The following is a 5,809-nucleotide window of genomic DNA, read 5'->3' as shown; positions in this document are numbered from 1 at the left end:
GTAGCAGAGAGCATGTGTGATGAAATGTGCACCTGCAGGAATAGAAGGCAAGACTTTGGGAAAGACATCTTTTCCACGAAGGATGCCTGGATTAGGAGACAATGATGATTCCTTCACCAAGTTGTCTTGCCATAGAGAAATACAGAAGAAAATTATTTCAAGAATGAAATCATGCTCTCTTTATCTCTAATTGAAGGTTTGCCACAGAGCAGGGCCACAAGTCATGAGAGACAATGTTATGTTAGAGAATCACAATGGTCAAAGGTTCCAGAGGCTAAAGAGATTTTTTTTACTCTTGACCCTCCTCCCAAAACTCATGCTGACAAAATTCAGTGGCATGCTAGTGAAATTTCAGGCCATGTAGGGAGGTTGAGAGTAGTGTTTTCTGAAGAGCCTCTTACTCAGCAGCCCTCTTGTTGGTTAATGTTGGTGGCACCTTGCATCAAAGTTGAGGCACTCCAAAATAAGGAAGGACTCTGTTGGGCAACATTGTGAAGTCAAACATCATTCGTTTGAAGATGAAACCTTGAGCACAGGATTCATGTTTTGAGTCTTGGTGCTAATTATGGCAAACTTATTCCTTAGAAGAGGGGTCTCCAACCTTGGCAACTTTAAGACTTGTGGACTTCAACTCCCAGACTTCCTCAGGCAGCAAGCTGGCTGAGGAGGTCTGGGAGTTGAAGTCCACAAGTTTTAAAGTTGCCAAGGTTGGAGACCCCTGCCTTAGACGATCCTGTCCTTTTTGTCTTGAACTTCCTTGGAATTTGTGTGATGCCTCCTCTTACACTCCTTCCAAAACCCCCTACTTTACTACAAAATTAGCTAGTCTTTCATCTATATTATGTATACAACAGGGGTTTCAGCTGGTGTTACTGCCGATTCGCTCGTGCGTGTGCATGCACAGTTCAATGGAAAGTATTTTGTGCATGCGCAGAACTCAAAAGAAATGGTGGTGGCGGTGACCGAGGAACTGGTTTGGGGGCGTAGCCAGCCTGGGCCGCTGCCAGTTCTGCGACCCAGGCCGGCAGATCACTACCGGTTCAGTCGAATTGGGCCAAACCGGTAGGAACCCACCTCTGGTATACAGATGCTGAAATTTACCTGTAGTATAGTATACATCATAATTTAGTTTTCATAATACATTTAGGATTTGATTCAACTTAGGTCCCACATGTAGCCTTCTGGTATGAAATTGTGAAGCAGAGCTTGGAGAATTAGACACAGAAATGGAAGATATAGCTGGACTGAGAGCCCTAAGTGTGGAGTTTTTTCAGTAGCCTCAAAAATAATTTATTGAAATCCATGATAAGCAGGAAGTCTAGGAAAAATGAAACTAAAGAAAAGGGTCAACATTTGTGTTAGGTCAGATCAGGAAGAAAGATTTCAGGAATGTTACTGTACTGATATAGGGTATAATTTGAAAGCCTGTTTCCCTCTATCTCCTCAGAAAATGCAGAGCACCCAGGTTTGAGACCTCAAGTGAAATGACCCCAAAAGAGAAATGGCACCAGCTGCCAAGCCACCATGACTCTGCTGTAGAGGGCAAAAATGGGGTGAGAAAACTCAGAATGCTTCTGGGAGATGGCTTGGAACTCCAGCCTTCTTCTTTACGGATTAGCAGCTATAAGATACTGGAACAACTAGATGAAGGAGAAGTTAATCCACTGTAGGAAAGAGCCTTAGAAAGGAAACATGATGAAGTTCCTTCAATGTAATTAGCTTGTTATAAATTTGGGAAGGTTTTACATGTTTCAAGATTGTGATTAGCATTAAAGCTCTCATTCTGAAATCTCTGTGGTTCTTGTTTCTTGAATTTGCCCCCATGATAACAAGACAACAAAGAGGCCAGTAGAAGATAATTGAAAAAAAAGACCTCTAAAAGTAGAATCAACACACGCTAATAGCAGATGACCCCCACCATGTTTATGTAGTGTGTTTACTAAGTGTTTAATGTAGCGATAATACATTCAGTAATTCAGTATTCCTGTAGTCCTTTCCAAGAAGCGAACTTTTCATGCTTACAATATAGTATATTCTACTAAATGTCTATGAAAGCATGTGCAACAGAAAATCTTCTCCAACTAAGAACAATAGAAAGGTTGGACTCCCAGGAAATTGAAGCACAACACAAGTAGAGTACCATCACGCGATGACACAACTTTCTTCTTCATCTTGGAGTTGATAAAGAAGCAAGAATTGCCCCCAAACCTGGACTAGCCTTTGAAGAGCCTTTAACAGCTGCAATAAACTTTTTCACTCCAACATGATACTTAACCATAGGTAAAGGTTCCCCTGTACATGCGTGTTAGTCGTTCCCAACTCTAGGGGGCAGTGCTCATCTCCATTTCAAAGCCAAAGAGCCAGCACTGTCCGAAGATGCCTCCGTGGTCATGTGACTGGCATGACTAAATGCCGAAGGTGCACAGAACACTGTTACCTTCCCACCAAAGATGGTCCTTATTTTTCTCCTTGCATTTTTACGTGCTTTTGAATTGCTAAGTTGGCAGAAGCTGGGACAAGGAATGGAAGCTCACTCCATTATGTGACGCTAGGGATTTGAACCGCCGAACTGCCAACCTTCTGATCAACAAGCTCAGCAACCACTGAGCCACCACGTCCCTTGCTACTTAAATATAGATGAGTATATTTCAGAAGGAGTTCATATTCATTTAGAAAAATGCTGATGTATATGTCAAAGTACCGTGTAATTTAGTAAGCAGATACAGGGCAATAACACTGCAAGGCATCCAGAATAGGCTTTCATTGTGATTTTGCACATCATACACAAACTACGCTATAATTGTACTGGTTGTTCATAAACATCTTTCAAAATATAACCCAGAAAGCTTACACTTAGGATAATTAACAATAATAGGAGTTTGTCAAACTATTCATACGTCTTTGAGAGTAAACACGTTTATATATCTCTTTTTGCAGCACTTACTAAATAGGTGAAAGTAGATAAATTAGAAGATTCATCCAACAGAAGCATGCATCAGACAGAGAACGCACAATAAGCACAACGGCAATCTTTCCTCTTCACAGCACTTGCATCTCCTGTGATTATGAAACTTCCTTCAGTCCATTATCTTGTGCATATGCTTGCACCACAACAGATGGCTTCATTGTGGTTGATGTCTTTCGATCATCCTGTTAAGATAGTCTTCTTCGATTGCCACGCATACATAAGTGATTCCATAAGGTCAACTTACTTAAGCAATTGCTTCATGAAAAGTGTGTAACAGATTACATTCTTCCACCAATTGTTGTATCTCTTCAAGCAACAGACTTTTTCATTCATAGTGTGAATTCAGTTATAGAAAATGGCTATCCTTTGAAGAGATAAGCAAGAAAGGAGATCCTTCTTACATATTTGATTATACTATTCAAATAGAATAGAATGGAATGGAATGGAATAGAATAGAATAGAATAGAATAGAATTCTTTATTGGCTAAGTGTGATTGGACACACAAGGAATTTGTCTTGGGTGCCTATGCTCTCAGTGTACATAAAAAAAAATAGAATACATTCATCAAGAATCATAAGATACAACCCTTAGTGATAGTCGTAGGTTACTAATAAGCAATCAAATTGTACTAGGAAACAAATAAAACAATATAAATTTAAAGATACAAGCAACATGGTTATAGTCATAAGTGGAAAGAGATAGGTACTAGGAAGGAAGAGAAGGAAGTAATACAGTCTTACTAAATAATTTGACAGTGTTGTGGGAATTAGTTGTTTAACAGAGTTATGGCATTCGGGGGGAAACTGTCCTTGTGTTGTGTTATTCTGGTGAGCAGTGCTCCATAGCATCGCTTTGAGGGTAACAGTTGAAGCTATTTATGTCCAGGATGTGAGCGGTCTGTAGATATTTTCACAGCCCTCTTTTTGACTGTGCAGTATACAGATCCTCAACAGAAGGCAAATTTTTTCTACAGTTCTAATTATCCATTGAAGTCTGTGTCTGTCTTGTTTAGTTGCAGAGCCAAACCAGACAGTTATAGAGGTGAAGATGACACTCAATAATTCCTCTGAAGAACAGAATCAGCAGCTCCCTGGGCAGTTTGAGCTTTCTGAGTTGGGGCAGAAAGAACATTCTTTGTTGTGCTATTTTGATGACATTTTTGATGTTAGGTATCCATTTTAAGTCTTGAGATATGATAGAACCTAGAAACCTGAAGGTCTCTACTGTTGATCTTATGTTCTCTAGTATTGTAAGAGGTGGTAGTTTAGAAGGGTTCCTCCTAAAATCTACCACCATTTCTACAGTTTTGAGTGTACTTAGTTCAAGATTGTTCTGGTTGCACCACGAGGCTAGTTGTTCAACCTCCCATCTGTATGCAGATTCAATGTTGTCTCGAATGAGACCAAACACTGTTGTATCATCTGCAAACTTCAGTATTTTAACAGAGGGATATTTTGAGATGCAATCATTGGTGTATAGAGAAAAGAGAAGTGGAGAGAGTGCACAGTCTTGGGGGTTATTTCTGACTGACATTCCCAACTGCCTTTAATCAAAGTTGTTTCCAAAGACTATGATAAGTTTCCGTAATGATACCAATGATATTAACTATGACATCAAGTGACAACATGACTGTTGTTGCCACAGCATGCATGAAAGAAAAAGAATGTTTCTACTAATGACACCACATGCACGAATAAAAAAGAGTGCACATGTCAGCAGTAACAGAGTAAATATCTACCACAGAATATATAAATACTGGGATATTGTATTTTTCGGAGTATAAGGTGCACCAGAGTATAAGATGCACAAAGCTTTTGAAAAGGCAAATTTTTAAAAAGTTTTTGCACTCTGCAGACCTCCCCAAAATAGCCCATTTTATGTGAAATGGGCCTGTTTTTTTATCAAAAAAAAGGAGGCGTGCATAGCCTTTAGGACACTTGTAGAGTGCTCCTGAGGGCCGGGGGGGGATGAGCATAAAAATGACCTATTTTCACAAAAATGGGCTTTTTGTCAAAAAAAAGGGGGCATGCATAGCCTTTAGGAGGCTTATAGAATGCTCCTGGAGGTTGGGGAAGCAAAACCAAGCAAAAAATGGCCCATTTTTTGCTCATTTTTGTCCTCCCCAGCCCCCCAGGAATACTCTGGAAGCCTCCTAAAGGCTATGCACGACCATTTTTGCAAAGGGGGTGGGGTTTCAGGAGGCAAAAATGCTGTATTCAGTGTATAAGATGCACCCAGATTTTCACCTTCTTTTTTGAGGGAAAAAGGTGTGTCTTATACTCCGAAAAATATGGTAACTTCTTCATATAAAGTCTGACAGACCTGTGTCATCTAAGAAGGAGAGAATTCTCTCATGCCCATCCTGAAAGAAACCAGAGGGGTTGATTAAGACCTTCTCTATGGTAGACCTGTCCCTCAGGACCTGTCCCCACACTTGGCTAATAAAGATTCTATTCTATTCTATTCTATTCTATATGAAGTAAGTCTTCAGATATTCAGAGTGGTTGCTAGGAAGGGATGGTAGATGTAATTGCAATGTGGAGAAGCAATAAGTTCGGTTATAAAACTGGTGTTCTATTCTGGATCCAACACACTGAATTTCTGTCGCATTCGGCAGTGTTTCTTTCTTGGCAGTGTTTTTAATGAGTTAGAAGGAATCTAACTTTTCCTCTACCTAAGTACCGGTGTGTTACCCCTTCATCAAATCTTTAAGCTGTACAATTACCTTCTGAGACATGAGTCATCTTGGCTCTTAGCTTCCAAACTAGGTGTCCTCTATAAAAGGAGAATGGGATCCTTTTGCCTGCTCTTCTCAAGCCACTCCTCATCTACAGGAAGAA

The sequence above is a fragment of the Thamnophis elegans genome, chromosome 6, assembly GCF_009769535.1.
Source record: "Thamnophis elegans isolate rThaEle1 chromosome 6, rThaEle1.pri, whole genome shotgun sequence".
In the NCBI taxonomy this organism is placed as follows: Eukaryota; Metazoa; Chordata; class Lepidosauria; order Squamata; family Colubridae; genus Thamnophis; species Thamnophis elegans.
The sequence above is the reverse complement of the archived record's forward strand: the minus strand, read 5'-3'. Positions refer to the sequence as shown.